The sequence below is a fragment of the Gobio gobio genome, assembly GCF_949357685.1.
Source record: "Gobio gobio genome assembly, chromosome: 20".
Lineage (NCBI taxonomy): Eukaryota > Metazoa > Chordata > Actinopteri > Cypriniformes > Gobionidae > Gobio > Gobio gobio.
In genome coordinates, this window is record NC_137113.1 from 26,309,732 (window position 1) to 26,327,246 (window position 17,515).

Here is a 17,515-nt window from a genome sequence, read left to right on the forward strand (position 1 = left end):
AAAGCACTTCAAGGTCTCATGGTAATGAAAAGGTGACTACAGGACCTCAGAACTGAATACAGAGTTCTTAAGGGATCCCATAAGTTCCTGCAAGAACCGTAAAGACTGTCAGTGGTTCCACCAGTAACCCTACTATTGGAGAAAGAGCTTTGAGGCACTTAAAATACATTTTGAAGTTCCTTGAGTATCCGATAGGATATTTGAGGCACCTTTAATTTTTACAGTGTGTGCAGAAAAACACCCCCAACATGATGAACCACCCCCATGCTTCACAGTAGGGATGGTGTTCTTGGGATGGTACTCATCATTCTTCTTCCTTCAAACACGTTTAGTGGAATTATGACCAAAAAGTTATATTTTGGTCTCATCTGACCACATGACTTTCTCCCATGACTCCTCTGGATCATCCAAATGGTCATTGGCAAACTTAAGACAGGCCTGGACATGTGCTGGTTTAAGCAGGGGAACCTTCCGTGCCATGCATGATTTCAAACCATGACGTCTTAGTGTATTACCAACAGTAACCTTGGAAACGGTGGTCCCAGCTCTTTTCAGGTCATTGACCAGCTCCTCCCGTGTAGTTCTGGGCTGATTTCTCACCTTTCTTAGGATCATTGAGACCCCACGAGGTGAGATCTTGCATGGAGCCCCAGTCCAAGGGAGATTGACAGTCATGTTTAGCATGTTTGAGGGTCAGAATTCTAGCAGATAGACAGGTGTTCAAATACTTATTTGCAACTGTATCATACAAATAAATAGTTAGAAAATCATACATTGCGATTTCTGGATTTTTTTTTTAGATTATGTCTCTCACAGTGGACATGCACCTACGATGACAATTTCAGACCCTCCATGATTTCTAAGTGGGAGAACTTGCAAAATAGCAGGGTGTTCAAATACTTATTTTCCTCACTGTATATATATATATATATATATATATATATATATATATATATATATATATATATATATATATATATATATATATATATATATATATATATATATATATATATATATATATATATATATATATATATATATATATATATATATAAATACAAATACATTTAGACCACTTAGCTTAGTGATTGCTATCAGGATGTGACTTTCAACAGGCATGGCATGAAGATCATGGTAACCCACTAGTAATGACTCAAGTATTTGCCTACAAAATTCATGAAAAACATGAAACTGTCCATGTTGGCATCTGTAACCTAACTTGACTGGCGTCAAGTGACAGATAAATACTGCAGAGTTTGATTGGAACTAGTGTTTATCCCTTTGACATCCACAATAAAATATATTGAAATATTAAAAAATATATTTTCTTCTACGTACTAAAACTGATCAACTTTTCGGTTTCCTATTCCTTACTATGCACATTATGTGGTGAATTCATACTGTAAATATCATTATGTGTTTAAAAAAAGGTAATTATTTAAAATTTTTAAGAGACTTGTTGACCTTGACACAAAGTCGTGAGGGACAGCAAGGGTCCTTGTTTTGTTTTTCATATCATAAAGTATCTGTAGTCATGTGGTGCCACAACATGCAGATAATCTGGCAGCACGTGACTACAGCTACATTTTGCACCCAAAAATATCCAAATTAATTTTAATTCAGAAATGAAAAAGATGCTCATCATATTCAATACTCATTTTAATGTATTTTTGAATAAATTAACAGATATGACCTTTGATTAGGTAATTGACCCATCTATGGACCACCATCTTTATTATTTAATCATTTATTTTTGTCAACTGGCTTTTTAAAATGTGAAAAATGTTTGACTCCATTTTTTAATGGATGTTTTCATGTTAAGAGTTACAATATCTTGGCTTCCAACTTGTCTTCGGATCAATATTTAGATTTCAATATAATCAATATGCTCCGTACTGGTGTGTTGGAGGGTCTGGATACAATGAGAAACTGTTCAAAATCTAGGAGGGATTTCATACAATTGCATCATTCAAGTAGCATACTGACATCACTGTCAACTTTGACAATGGAAATACACAGATGATCTAAATACAAAAGAAAATGCATTCACCTAAATCCCTACTGACAAAGGTTACATATCCCCTTTACAAATACAGTACATTTTAATGAGCAATTAATCATTTATGCACTATGGAACAGGTATGGGTAAGTCACTTTTCCTGAAAGTTTGCTGTCTATCTGTTTATTTATATTATTTTTCTAGTCACTGTGAATAAATGCCTTATGTTTGAAAATTCACATCCACCATTTTAGTACACATCTGAATGTAAGATTAAAGCAAGTTTATGAGTTTCCATATCTTGTGGAACCAGACAGATGACCCTCTGAGGAGGATATCATACGTTCAATTTAACTCCATGTAGATGATGAGGATCAAGAGCACAAAAAACCTCACAGAATTTGTACTTTCTCAGGCAATTACTTTAAAGTGCTGCACTAACAACGCCTGAGGGTAAATCTCTTTTCACAGATCCTTCATTATGTGAGGAAAAACTTTTAAAGTGAAAATCAAATGACAGCAGGGACTGTCTAGAAAACACAGAAAGACACCTCATGCTCGTGTTGGAAATACTGTTCTTTTTTCATGATCAAAAAGTATATATGTTTTATATAAAGTGCCTGAGTTGAACACAACATAAAAGAGATAATGTTAAACCTGAACCTTAAAGGGTTACTTCAGCGATTTAACATTAAGCTTTGTATCAGTAGAAACCCGGTGGTATATTCGAATGATTGTGCCTACCCATCACTGCAGTATAGACAAATCGCAGTATAGACAAATCGAATGATCGAACCTACCCATCACTGCAGTATAGACAAATCGTACAAATTAATATGAGTGAGGTCGTACGATTTTGTGAGATAGCGTTGACATTAACTTGAGTAAAAGTTGAGCGAGTGGGTCTCTGAGCTGGTGTGAGTGGAGACGGGGCTAATTTGCATATTCATCAGTCCCCTATAGACTTGTTCGGTGTCGTGCCATAGCTGGGGGGCGTGGGGGAAAACAATCCATTCCCCCTCACTGGAAAATCATAGTGTTAACCCACTATAGTCTACGTAAAATAAAAATAAAAATCTCATTATGCCTTGTGCAATGCAAAGGGCATTTGTTTATATACGTAAGTTTGTCTGGGCTAGAATATAAACATGAAACGCGCAGAGTCTAACGCTAAATGTTAATTTACCGCAGTACCACATTTAACATACATTTGTCAAAAGCTTAAAATCCAGATATATGGTGAGCTATTTGGCATCAATGACACAGGTTTAGATAAAGTTTAGAAATCCGTCAGTTTTCTGCTGTCTTGCATACATGTAGCTTTATATGTGCTTATTTATTTGTTCTTCTTGTTAGTACAGCTATGTACAAATTAAGTAGTTCAGCATTTACATTTTATAAAGTAAATTTGGAGTTGACATGTCAGTGTCACAGTATAATTCATATTACTGACAATAAACAAACTTTTGCCATTGCAATTAATGAAATCTCTTATTTTTCATCTTTACAATAAAAGCAGCATCATTTTGTCACGGAACAGAAGGGCATAGACAAGCAGGTAAGTAATAGTGATCTTTATTAAAGTTAGAGTGTGGTTGTACAAGCGTGAACCAGGCAATGGAAGTAGATGGTGACTTGTGGACTGGTAACAGTGACAGTAAAGATTCAGAGTGTTGTATCTTGCAGGTGAGGGTGGATCCGGTGAAATGAAAATCGGTAACCAGGCTGACGGACGGAAGACAGGAGACCAATCGGGATGATCACAGGTAGGTATGAGAGGTAAGGAGTCTGAAGTAAACAGCGTATACTGAGACGAGACCAGACAATGAGTGAATGGTGACTGGGTGAATATATAGGCCCTGTCCCAAATAGCACCTTAAACCCTCACGGTCTTCCTCTGAGTCCGCACTTTCACGACGTAATGCCGCTTTGATTGCCGGGAAAAAGTCCGGACTCGGCAGAAGTGCGCATCAAGGGCGCATATCGACCTCAAAGGGGGCGTTCGCGGGCACCCTTCTGAGACCTAAAATGACAAATGGGACACCCTGCGGTCTCGTGGACTTAACGGACACGCGCACGCAGCGGCCATTGTAAGTCCACAAGACCGAAAGTGCACATGAAGTGTGCCATTTGGGACAGGGCCACAGTGTGAGTTTCTGATGAGGTGCAGGTACAGCGAGTCAGTATTCTGGTAATTGTGAACGAGTGGGCTGGTCTTGGTGAGTCGGTGATGAGTGTAGCTGTGACGGTGTGACTGACTCTGTACACATTTACTGCAAATGTTTAATTGTAATGGACGTATTGCACAGGCTTTCGGAATTGGTGAATGGCTCCGTCTGTTTATTCGATAGTATAAAATTTCAGATTGGGGAATTTTTACTTATTAGAGGTGCAGAATGCCACACAGCAACTTTTAGGCATTGCACCAAGAAAAAATCAGTCGTAATCATTACAAATAGTAAAGATCAAGCGCCCAATAAAGTCTACACGCGTTCTTTTTGTTTTCCCCCACGGCATTTTTGTGGGCGTTCCCAGTAATGCTGACCAAGTCTATATGTGTATATACTAAATTAAGCAAGGATGTAGGGTTACATTTAAGGTATTTTGAGGCATGAAGACATTTTTTTTCACTGGAATATGTCATTTTGGTGATCAAGTTGAGTTTAAAGGGATACAATTATTGACTACATGCAGGGGGACTTTAACAAATCATCCACAATCCTCTCCCAACGAGCAGACCAAGAGGTGAGTTATAAAGCACTCACCCCAGAAGAGCAACTAACACCCTAAATGCAGCTAACACCTGGCCTCTGGTTACCGTGGTAACAGATAAGACTCAAGAGAAGTAGTTTCACTCTAAATTCATTTTAAAACAGACAAATACATCCTAAAACCTCTATGTAATCGCTTGAGATATAATCACCTGTACAATCATGCATCCAATTTTCCCATGTAATCATATGTTCTTTTACATTGTTTTGCATATGTATTAATTCAAATACTATTGAAGGAATTATTCAGAATGGCACACTGTAGTCAACCAAGATCACATATAGCATGTTGGGTATTTATGAACTGCAATTTTAGTGTTTGTACACACTAGTTCGTTTCTCTTGGTTCTTTTTTGGTCTGGACTAAAAAAGAAAATATTTAACACAGAAATTAAAGGGGGAATTTTTTTTTTAATGAAATATATTTTTGCGACTATAGAACTTTTTGAACATCAAAAAAAATGCTATATGCTGGGCTAAATGCACTCATATGTGCATACGGTATATGATGTAAGCTTATGAACTTGTGAATAGCTTAAAAAATGTGTGAAAGAGTCAAAACAGCGGCAGACACACAAACGAAGATCTGCTGCGAGGAGACGTGGTTCTGATGCCTTTACCAAACTGATGGGCACCATCACGACCATGACGAGAAAAAAAAGGTGTGCTTGAGCATTCTGTTCTTTTTAGGGTCGCATCTTGTGACATCATGTCCGGTTTTTGGTTTGTTTACATGTCTTTGGTTCATGTTGCGGTCATATTTCAGCCGGACCACTCCAGAGTTTGATTTAAAGCGGACCGAGGCTCATCTTTTCAGGGTTCTCAGTTCACTTGTTTGGTGCGCACCAGGGTTCGGATGGCAGCGTTCACAATTATTCAAATGAACCGCACTAACAGAGCAATCGCACCAGAGTTTGTTTTAATCTAATCAAACCTGCCAAGTGTGAACACACCCTTAATATCCTTTATGTTCATTTACATTACATTTTTTTCCCCTCCAAAAGAACAACTCATTATTGGCTTACTCACTTCACGAGGGTCTGACATCTTCATGTTTAAAAAAAAAAATCACTGATCACAAAATGCCCCCTTCCCCTTCTTCCCCTTTGAAGATAGCTGGACGTCTCCTAAGGACCCCTTGGTTTGTGCTATGCTGCGGCCTTGTCTTTCCATTCATAAAAGATTCTCTGACTTACACTGGTTCTCTCTCATCAAGACAACTTCAGCAGAGATCAACTGAAGCTTCAAGAAATTGCATCAAGACACTTCTATTCAAATGGTGAGAAATGCAATTATCAAACTCATTAGTTGATACATTATAGTATCCCCTACCCCTAGAAGGGTGTGTTAGAACTAGGAAACTGATGGTTTGCTCAAGGCTGTTGATGTGCTGAATTTCAAACAATGCTGTAACTTCTTGCTTTCCTGAATTCTGCTTCAGCTCTCTTTCCATTGCTATACTGTGTGCATGTATGCGTGTGTATGTTAGATTAGTCTAAGTGTTTAGTTAATAAACTCATGTTCGTGTCACATGTTGTTCGTGCTCATATAGTCTTGGACTGCAGCTACCAACAGTTTTTTCAATAAAGAATCCTGCTGAAGATACACCGATCAAGCATAACATTATGATAGGTGAAGTGAATTACATTGATAATCTGGCCTGATCTGATGAATCATATTTTCTTTTACATCACGTGGACGGCTGGATGCGTGAGCGTCGCTTACCTGGGGAACACATGGCATCAGGATACACTATGGGAAGAAGGCAAGCCGGCGGAGGCAATGTGATGCTTTGGCCAATGTTCTGCTGGGAAACCTTGGGTCCTGCCATCCATGTGAATGTTACTTTGACACGTACCACCTACCTAAGCATTGTTGTAGACCATGTACACCCTTTCATGGAAACGGTATTCCCTTACAGGACTTAAAGGATCTGCTGCTAATATCCTGGTGCCAGATACCACAGCACACCTTCAGGAGTCTAGTGGAGTCCATGCCTCGACAGGTCAGCGCTGTTTTGACAGCAAAAGGGGGACCAACACAATATTAGGATACATCATAATGTTATGCTTGATCAGTGTGCATGGAAGTCTTCTGCTCTTCGCTTCTGAGATTTCCAACAAGTCCCTAACACGATGCGATCACAGCTATATGCTCTGAGTAGCACTGTACCAAGTAAGAAAGAGTTTTTTTTGTGGCCATGAAAATAACCTTTCTGAGAGTTGACAGACAATTAAAGGGGTGATGAATTGAGAAATCAACTTTCCCTCGAGCCTTTGATATATAAAAGTCCATCGTGATATAAGAATATCCTGTAAGTTTCAGAGCTGAAAACTTTCTTGTTAGTCAAAGAAAAGCTTTTATAGACACCAAGCCCAGAAAACGAGAGATCTCAGAATATATCGACCACTGACGTAGTAGGACGCAGAAGCACCGCCTCAAGCCCACCCACCGACTCGTGGAAAATGGGTCGCGCTACTGAGCAACAAACATGACAGTTTTTGCTTCATCCGTGATCATACTCGGACTTGTAACGTTATGGGCCAGGGCCCGGACTTCACTTTTTTAAAAGCCCAACGTCCCCATTTCAGCCTGCCGACGGGCTATCTTAAATAGTGAAATAACATTCCTTTCTTGGGTGCGCACACGTGTATGTGTGTGTATGTGTGTACAGTTTGCGGTTATATTCACCGATCGGGCGACAACATTGCAATCAATTGTGGGTGGATGAGAGATGAATCTTTGTGTTTGTTTGATAAAGATGTTTTGCGAGTCCTGTGAGCGTTTCCCCAGACCCTTTCAAAACAATTCCCACCAGATTCTTACATGTACTGAGAGGAGCTGAAGCTCATTAAATATGCAAATCTTATCCAATCCTAGCCGTGGGCGTTTACCTCCAAGTCTTCAGTGCGGCACGCCCATCAAAACCCACCGTTTCTCCAGAGAGCCTCAAAAGCAAGGCAGAAAATAGCCTATTACTTATTCATTAGGATGTTTCTGAATGTAAAAACCACGCGAACGTCATAAGTTGACCTCAGACAACAGTATAAAAAATACAAAAAGCCAGTTCATGACACCTTTAATACTAAGTGTTCGCTGGACAAACAAGTTAATTGACTGTATATTAATTCTGCTATATCAAGGTTAATTTTATTAACTGATCCTATATAAAATTAATTGTAACAAGTTATAATTAATTATTAATATTTCCCTTGAGCTAATTTGTTACAATAAAATTATCATACAAGCAGCCCATCCCACTCTTTCACTATAATCTAAAGTCTTCTGAGGCCATACAAGAGTTTTGTGTGAGAAACAGACTGAAATTGAGGTCCTTATTCACTGAAAATCTTGTTCACATTCAGACAAAAGTAGCGATGCCTGATGCTCGAACAAATTGTTCTTTTTAGTCAATTCATCAGTTGATCCAGTTAACAAAGCCAGTCTTCATGATTCATTTATGAGTTTAACTCACCAAGTTAATGATCCAGTTGCTGCATTTAACAGCCCTTAGAGGGAAAGATAATGAGTGCATAGCTTAAAGTTTGGTTTGTTCCTCATACAAATCTATTTTATGACTTCAAAAGACTTAAAAATTTAGTGTACAAGTTATGTGGATCTCTATTATGATAATTTTAGGTGCCTTTATGCCCTTTTTAAAGCTCGAAAGCTTCAGTAATTGCTTGGTGAGAAAGTCATGGGTTTGGAACAACATGACGGTGAGTAAATAACAGATTTTTAATTTTGGGGTATACTTTGCCTTTTAAATATTCTTTTCATAGCTTAGTGAAAGAATCTGAAACACATTTTATTGGTTTGCAACCTAAATTTGTTTGAATATTAACATTTTGCACTGGCAGATATATGAAACAAAAAGGCAATAAAGCAAAAATACAATTTTTCAGGCAAATGTAGATAAATATTCCAAATATGTGGAAATAAAATCTCTCTTTTTTGTGGGGTAAAATGTGTCATACTGTATAGTTCACACAGACAATCTCTCATGGCTACATCAAACACTAAAGTCCTATGAACTATTGTGCCTCAAGCATGTATGAGATATAAAAATGGCTTTGTGTATAATTAGGTCAGATCTATTCATCTACAAATGCACTTGATTTTAGCTCCAGAACATTATCATCTGACAACATTTATGCTGATATGTGAAGTCATTCTCCAGAAACCTTCTAGATGCATCATATACGACTATAGCTTTTCCCTGAAGATGTTCTTTTGCATTTCACCATTATAATAGCCCTGATTTGAAAGGCTTTGATGATCTGAATGTATTCTGTAATATATTTAGTTGTTCTTATGTTGTATGTATGCAGTATTAGTAGCCATGTAATGTTGTTTCATAGCGACTTTCATTTTCAACCACTTTGCATAGTTAATTTTGTTTGGAGGGGCAAGATATGCTCCAGCTGTTTTTCCAGGGTGTCGGAAATGAGCGATTGAGTGTGCTCTTGTGAAGTTTTATGGAGATGCTTCACCCCTGGTCAGATCTGATTGGTGTGGAGAGCCCTCACTATATATGGCAACACCTGCAGCATCTCCAGTCTGCATGCATGCCACATACTATGAAGTGTGACAAATACCAGGTGTGTGTTGTTGGGGAGACAGAATAGCGATGAAAATGATTCCAAACTCTTGTGTATTGTATTTGTTCTGTGTATTTACACATGCTGGTCACTTGAAAAGATCACAGAAAACTTGTAATGTTCATAATTTCATCTCCTAAACAGCTCGTTTGTCTTACAGGACCCTCACAAATGGGTGCAATCACATTCACATCTCATTGAATAGGGTTCCAGCAGCTTTGTCACCCATTCAGCCATCTGTTAATGCTGGCTAAGAGCCCAACACAAGTGCACAACCAGTATGGCCAGGTTGGCTCATGCCGAGGTGTGAAAATGTGCATGAAACAGGAGGAACATTTACACAATTAGAAACGGCTCCATTATACTGCATACACACTTAAACAACACTGTATGCATCTCCTCTGTATATTATTTGTATTTGATTTTGAGAATGAAGTACCCTTTTTTATTTAATTTAAGGAGAATTACAGTATGTTTAAATCCATATTAAGAACATTTCATGTTTCAGTTATGATATCATGCCATCATGGACCATATGCAACGTGTTCATTGTTTCCAAAGTTAATTAAATGTTAGCTGTGCTAATAAAAAGCTCCTGAGATATTAAGTTGCACATATAAAGTTTGTCTAAGTGGAGGGGTGAGCTATTGGTGATTATTGTTTGTTGTGGCTGAGCAGAGGAAACTGATGAATCTTTCAGTGACTTGATGGAGTCTGTGCAGATTCTTCCCACAGCCATCAGCAAATCTAGTGCAATCCATAATTTTTGGAGGAAATAACACTGTAAACAATGCAAGAAATTGCTGACTGAGAATGAAATATGAGAAGCTTTAACTCATAAAAACAAAAAAAGTGAGATGCGTGGGAATTACCTTTTACAATCAGTACATCAAGTATTTGACAAGTATCAGTGAATATTTTTGGTTTAATTGAGCAATATCACACTAGCAAGAGTGCTGATGTGATATTCACGAGTGTGTTATATAAAACAATTCACAAATGTCATTTTGCTTTGATACAACAGTTCAATAAACAAGAAATTAATATCGAGTCAATTACATTTTAGAAACAATATTACCGCTACTTTGTCTATACTTTTGCTCTGCCTGAGAAAAAAGTTCCAAACAAAACTGAATTAACTGTTGTGCATTTCTAAGGAACGTACAGTAGCTGTTTTGTTCTGGCTTGAATCAGTGTTTTAGAACAAATTGGCTAAGTTAATGATTCAATGATTCGCCAACAAAAAATGTTTCATTCCTGAATGAATCAGTGTGTTTAAATGAATAATTTGAATAAATTAGATGAATTAACCATTGTGCATTTCTGAGGAACATACAGTAGCTGTTCATGCTTGAATCAGTGTTTTTGAATAAACTGATTGAGTGAATGATTTAATGACTCACCCATAAAAGCTTGTTTTGTTCCTGAATTAATCAGTGTGTGTGTTCTTGCTTGAATCAGTGTTTTTGAACAAACTGATTGAGTGAATGATTTAATGACTCACGCCTAAAAGCTTGTTTCGTTCCTAAATGAATCAGTGTGTGTGTTCTTGCTTGAATCTGTGTTTTTTAATAAACTGATTGAGTGAATGATTTAATGACTTACCCATAAAAGCTTGTTTCGTTCCTAAATTAATCAGTGTGTGTGTTCTTGCTTGAATCAGTGTTTTTGAACAAACTGATTGAGTGAATGATTTAATGACTCACGTCTAAAAGCTTGTTTCGTTCCTAAATGAATCAGTGTGTGTGTGTTCTTGCTTGAATCTGTGTTTTTGAACAAACTGATTGAGTGAATGACTTAATGACTTACCCATAAAAGCTTGTTACGTTCCTAAATGAATCAGTGTGTGTGTTCTTGCTTGAATCTTGTATTGTGAAAAGCGCTATACAAATAAATTTTGAATTGAATTTTTTGAATTGAATTGAATCTGTGTTTTTGAACAAACTGATTAAGTGAATAATTCAATGACACACCCATACATTCTTGTTTTGTTCCGGTGTGTTTGAATGGATTGTTTAAATGAATGAGCTGAATTAATCATTTTGTGCTTATGAAAAACATACAGTAGCTAATTTGCTCTTGTTTGAATCAGTGTTTTTTTTTTAACAAATCAGTTGAGTGAATGATTTAATGACTCTTAAAAACTTCTTGAATTGGTGTTTTTGAACAAATTGGTTAAATTAATGATTCAGTGATTCACTCATAATGGTCACTTGTCACCACCTAATGGTGTAACAATGAAACCCGCAGAAAGAATTACTGAACAACACCACTCTTCTTGTTTGTGTGAAATTGTTTGAAGCTGATGCTTTTCGACAGCTTTATTATGCAGAATAACCTGTATAACATGAAATTACTTATCAGTCTTAAATAGGCCTGTTCTGCACTAAAAGTAATTATAAAACTTTATTGTCCACAAGGAAACTTCTGAATTTGAAGACACAGTACTGCTTCAGGTTGTTAAGTACTCAAAATAAATGTAGAATTAAATAAAAAAGAAGAGTCCCATAAAAATGCTACTGTCGTCTGAATTTAGATGTGTACAATACCTGTATAGCTGAAATGATATTCTGCTGTTGTGTTCTGTTATATATTCCATGTTCCATTATTAGATCTTTCCACAGCTTACACTGAGATAGGATCCTGTCTGGCTTGCATGAATAGGAAGATATATTGTGACGATGAGTATGTTTATGTATGCGTGCTTGTGTGTGTGTACCTGCGTCTCTTTGCAGTTTGTTTGATGCCTGCATTTCTAATTGTTTTCTGAGATAAGCAGCATCTCTCAGTGGGATGAAGCTATATTGTCCCTGAGTGCGGAGCGAAGCTCGTCTGTTCACAGCTGAAGTGCGCACTGTTTGTGTACTTGCTGTTCTCTCATAATGAGAAACACCATAACATCAATTTAGTGTAATTATTGATATACCTCCTGTGTCATACAGAATGATATAGGGCTATATTGCAGTGGTTTTTGACTGTGCTTGGTTCTGTGCCAGTTGCAATGGTTAACAGATGCTCATAGCCCACATCCAGTGGTTTGGGTTCAAATCTTGTAAGGAACAAGAATAGAATCCTTCAGTAAGAATAGAATCCTTCATCCTTTCTTTTAGTAATGAATGTTAAGTCAGGTTGAAAGAGGGCTTGTCTGATGTTTTGATGAATATGCATATAGTTTTTTAACCTCTCTATGTTCTAAAGAGTTTGAAATCTAGTTTGCACTCCAACTTTGCCTTGGGTGATCTTTCTTAGTGTTTGGACACTAAGTTGAAACTGCTGAGTATTGTTTGGGGTCTATCTCAGATGATCGCGCTTGTGAATTCCAGAGCATAAACAATGGACGCAGCACTCCCTCCCACTCACTCCTCCATACCGCCACCCCCTCTCCACCTATCTACAGTCGTTGCCGTGGAAACATACAGAGAGATTTGTAAGCAGGCGGCTCAAGTTCTGTTGCCATGGCAACGGCTGGGTTTCATCAAGGCTTTGGGGGTCTAGTTCTCACAGTTTTCCGAAATTTGTGACCACCGCCAGTCTGTCGACCACATTAAACCTGCAGTATAAGCAGTAAATTACTCCTGATTGCGAGGAGGAAATATTCCTTGTTGAAATGGACCGCCGAGCGGGGGCTTATTAAAAGGCGCTTGTGGCGTTTTATTTGACCCAGCTTCTCTTTCTGGATATGCTGTGCAAGACTCATAAATTATCACTGATGAGAAAATTCCTCTTCCTCTGAACATTCATTATGAGCATAAAATGAGAATGGGCTTTATGAAAACCTAATTGTTGGATCTAAAGGCATTAAAATGGCCCGTGTGAGCTTCATTTCCGCCGAGCGCTCACCTGTCATAATTTCATCATAACATTATTCAGGAGCACAAATGAAGCTAAAGAAAACCTGACAGTAACAAAAAGGTATTATTAGAATTTCCAAAACTGCCACTCAGGTCTTAATTACTGCGGTAGACTAAAGGACCGCTATGAATATTATTACAGCTCAAGTCCCTCCTGTGATGACCTGTCTTCCGACCCGTCATGGTTTATGTATCAGTCTGAATCTCCATGTTCTGAGCTTCTTCTGAGGTATACTTTAAAGGGCCGTTCACATAGGAAGCTTTCAAAAAAAAAAAAAGCCCAGTTAGTGCAGTGGAATGGAGAGAATGCTCTATTTTTTGTTTTTAAAAGACATCTTAACCTTTAAATGCATGAATGTTTTGCCAATCATTATTACATATTCAGGTCTTTAGCGACCCGGATCTATATCTATGAGGGTTGATGAGGGTGCAGATGAGGTGCAGGTGTGCATGATTAATGGGTGCGCTGTGGTTGACAGGTGAGAGAGCCTGGCAGATCTATCACAGTACCCCCCCCACCCCCTCCACGGCCTGCTCATGAGGGCAGAGGACCCCGACGTTGTGGTGGTCGACCTCTACCACGGGGAGCAGGACGATGTGGGTTAGACTCATGGAAGGCAGTCAGTAGTGTGGGATCGAGGATATCCTCTCTGTGAACCCAAGATCTTTCTTCTGCTCCGTAACCTTCCCAGTGGAAATGATCGAGGAAATTCTTCAGAGACTGGGTTACACTACCGGCCTGGTGCCAGATCCTCCCACTGAAGCGCTCGCCCTGACAGCAAAGATATAATATAGGCAATCTTCGCTCTCTGTGGGAAATAAGTGTGGCTGCATCTCCAGGGTCAATGTGCTCTGGAGAATAAAACCATTGCAATCCTCTGCTGGGCCAGAGTAGGGCTCCGATCGGGCCATGGGACTGGCACTTACAGGCAGTGAAGAAGTGGCGGATGTGGTGAAGGAAGTAATGGAGGTTGATGGTGGGTTGAGAGCATGGCGGGTGGAATCCACAAGTCCCTGGAACGGCTCGGGTGAACTCATCATGCTGAATGAATAATCTCTTTGTTTCGGGTCCGGTCTTGGGCTGCGTCTGAAACCTGGAAAATGCTGCCTTCGGAGGAAACACTTTTCAAGGCAGCAAGGCACCAAGGCACATCCGAATCTAATTTTAGCTTCACTTGTCTCCTGAGATACCTTCATCTGATCGATTTTTGAAGGACGCATATTTGTATCCTTCGCTGCCTTTGATATCCCACAATCCTGTGCTTTCCATTCTGTGACAGTTGAGCTGGAAAAAAAAAGATGGCGTCCGAAAGTTGCGTTTGCTGGTCAGTTTGTGTGTAAATTTACTTTTTTTTTTTTACCAACATTTCCTACGAGAAATTACTAATGTAGTAATTCAATATTTGTTTAGTTCTCACCAAAGCTCTCTCTGTTTTGCTGTAGATCATTAAACGGTTACACTGCCTAAGAAGTCTGTCCGAAATCAATTTCGTGAGGTGCCTTCATGCACAAACGCTGCCTTACAAGCCATTGTCTGATAAGGTAGCGAGGCAACGAGACAGCTGCCTAGGTTTTCGGACGCAGCCTTGGTGTAAAGCCAGTTGATGAGGGTGCAGATGAGGTGCAGATGTACATGATTAATACTCAGGTGCGCTGTGGTTGACTGGTGAGAGAGCCTGGCAGATCTACTTGTTCTGCAGTAAATCACTGAGCCATTTCAAGTTTAGCTGATGATACTTCCAGTTCTTTTGTTTTCTGCCTGCGGTAACTATGAGTGATGATACTTCATCATTGTGTATTAGACATTGCCACCTTGTGGAAAAAAGATGAATTGAATCTATTTAGTCATCAAAGATTCAATTATTGCTGTGCAGAAAAAAATATACTTACAGTTTCACACCTCGGGTCGACCCTATACATTTTTTTTAAAACAAACAATTATTTTATAATTGTATTATTCTTGTATTTTATTGTTATATTGTTTATAATGAATTGTTCGAGGAATACTAAGAAGGTTGATATCTAACTTTGAAAAATGAATGAGGAGGAGGATAGTGAATGACGTCCCGGGGTCACTAAAGACCCAAGGTATGCATTTAAAGGGTAACTAAACCCCTGCTCAAAGCTTAACTCCACCCACTGGCAAATTTTGAAAAATGCTGGAAAAGTGGGCAGAGCCCAGCGGAGACAGAGGGGACGAACCGAGGGCGGAGCTGAGCGGAGGGCGTGCACCTGAGACCCGCAGTGACGGATTGATTGATAGCTGTCTGACTCGCGAGTCGCAGAGATGGAGAATGACTGGAGTGACGCCAGTAGCTTTGCAACAGAGTGGTCATTCTCCTACCTTCACCTGAAGTGGAGGAGGGTGGATTGTCTGTAGACACAAACCCGGAGCCTTATCAATGCGAGCCGCTGGCTCAAACTGCGTTAACTCCCAATGCCGACGATGCTAGTGAAACAGCAGAGCTGTTCCGACCTAAAAGCCTATTATAAACAGTTTCCTCAAATTTCCTCAAATAAGTTAGAGTTTATACGCCAGCACGTTACAGTATTGTTGTTCGTTCCCGCGTCCGCGGCAACCACGGAAAGTGCGTCTCATGTATGAAAATTATCTGTACACATGACGGGCGGCAATAATATCGCAAGAAAATCCTGAAGTGTACTGACAACTGCATTATTTAACCGTATTTTCTTCAATACAATGTTAAAGCAAGTGTCAAGTCAGTTTCATTCATAATGTTTCTACTTCATGTATTATGACAGTTCATACTGTAGTGAAGCCGTTCTCATCATGTGATTGGGGAAACATTTCTGAGGGCGTGGTGAGCTCGTGCCAGGGGCACGGATAGTAAGCCGTTGGAAGTGCCATCCTACGTCACGATGTACCACAACGTCCAATAGGAAAATTCAACTGCAGTAGCCACCGTTCAACCTTAAGAGGGCAGCACTTTGGCGGTTTTACACCATATTTTATAGAATTAAAACACTTTATACTCAAATGTCAAAACATTTACTCGAATCAATGAACAGCATTAATAAAGCCCCAGTATTACAGATCATTAACTAAAAAAAGTTGGTTTAGGGTTTAGTTACCCTTTAAGGGTTAAAAACTAGTGATGGGAAGACCGACTCATTTCTGTGAATTGATTCAGCATCATCATGTGGTCCCTGACGTCCTGGCATGGGCATATTAAATGCCTTAAAATGTTCAAAGCCAAATGTATGTAGCATGTATTGCTGGTAATTAGACTTTCTTCCAAGGATGAATTTAAAGGGATAGTTCACCCAAAAACGAAAAATGTATGTTTTTCTGCTTACCCCCAGGGCTTCCAAGATGTAGGTGTCTTTGTTTCTTCAGTAGAACACAAATTAAGATTTTTAACTCCAACCGTTGCCATCTGTCAGTCGTATAATGCATGTGAATGGGGTCCAATTCTATTAGAGTAAAAAAAACATGCACAGACAACTTCAAATTAAATCCTGCGGCTCGTGACGACACATTGATGTCTTAAGACATGAAACGATAGGTTTCTGCGAGAAACCGAACGGTATTTATGCTATTATTTTACCTCATATCAGACGAATGTCATCAGCCCTCCAGACTGCCATAACTTCCTGTGAATAAGGTCAAAATACCCATGCGATCATAGAAATATATACGTAGATTCCTCATTCGACCGATCCGTGCAGGCACTAATGAGGCATCTATGTATATATCTATGACCGCACCGGTATTTTGACCTTATTCGCAGGAAGTTATGGCTGTCTGGAGAGCTGATGACATTCGTCTGATAATAGGTGAAATAATAGCATAAATACTGTTCGGTTTCTCGCAGAAACTGATCGTTTCATGTCTTAAGACATCAATGTGACGCCACGAGCCGCAGGGTTTAATTTGAAGTTGTCTGTGCATGTTTTTTTTACGCTAATAGAATTGGACCCCATTCACATGCATTATACGACTGACAGACGGCAACGGTTGGAGTTAAAAATCTTCATTTGTGTTCTACTGAAGATTCAAAACATGCCCTGGGGGTAAGCAGAAAAACATCAAATTTACGTTTTTGGGTGAACTATCCCTTTAAGTGTAGTTTATTGTAATACTCAAGTGAATTTTTAATAAATTCTATTTTATTTTATTAAAAATAGAAACAGGATGGATATATTGATACTACAAACCTGCATAGTTCACACCTAAAGGACTTTAAAACATAAAATTCTTCATCAAAATTATTACGTTTTCTTAAAGTATTGGAATCAGACACAGATAGTGAGTCTAGGACTGCTCAC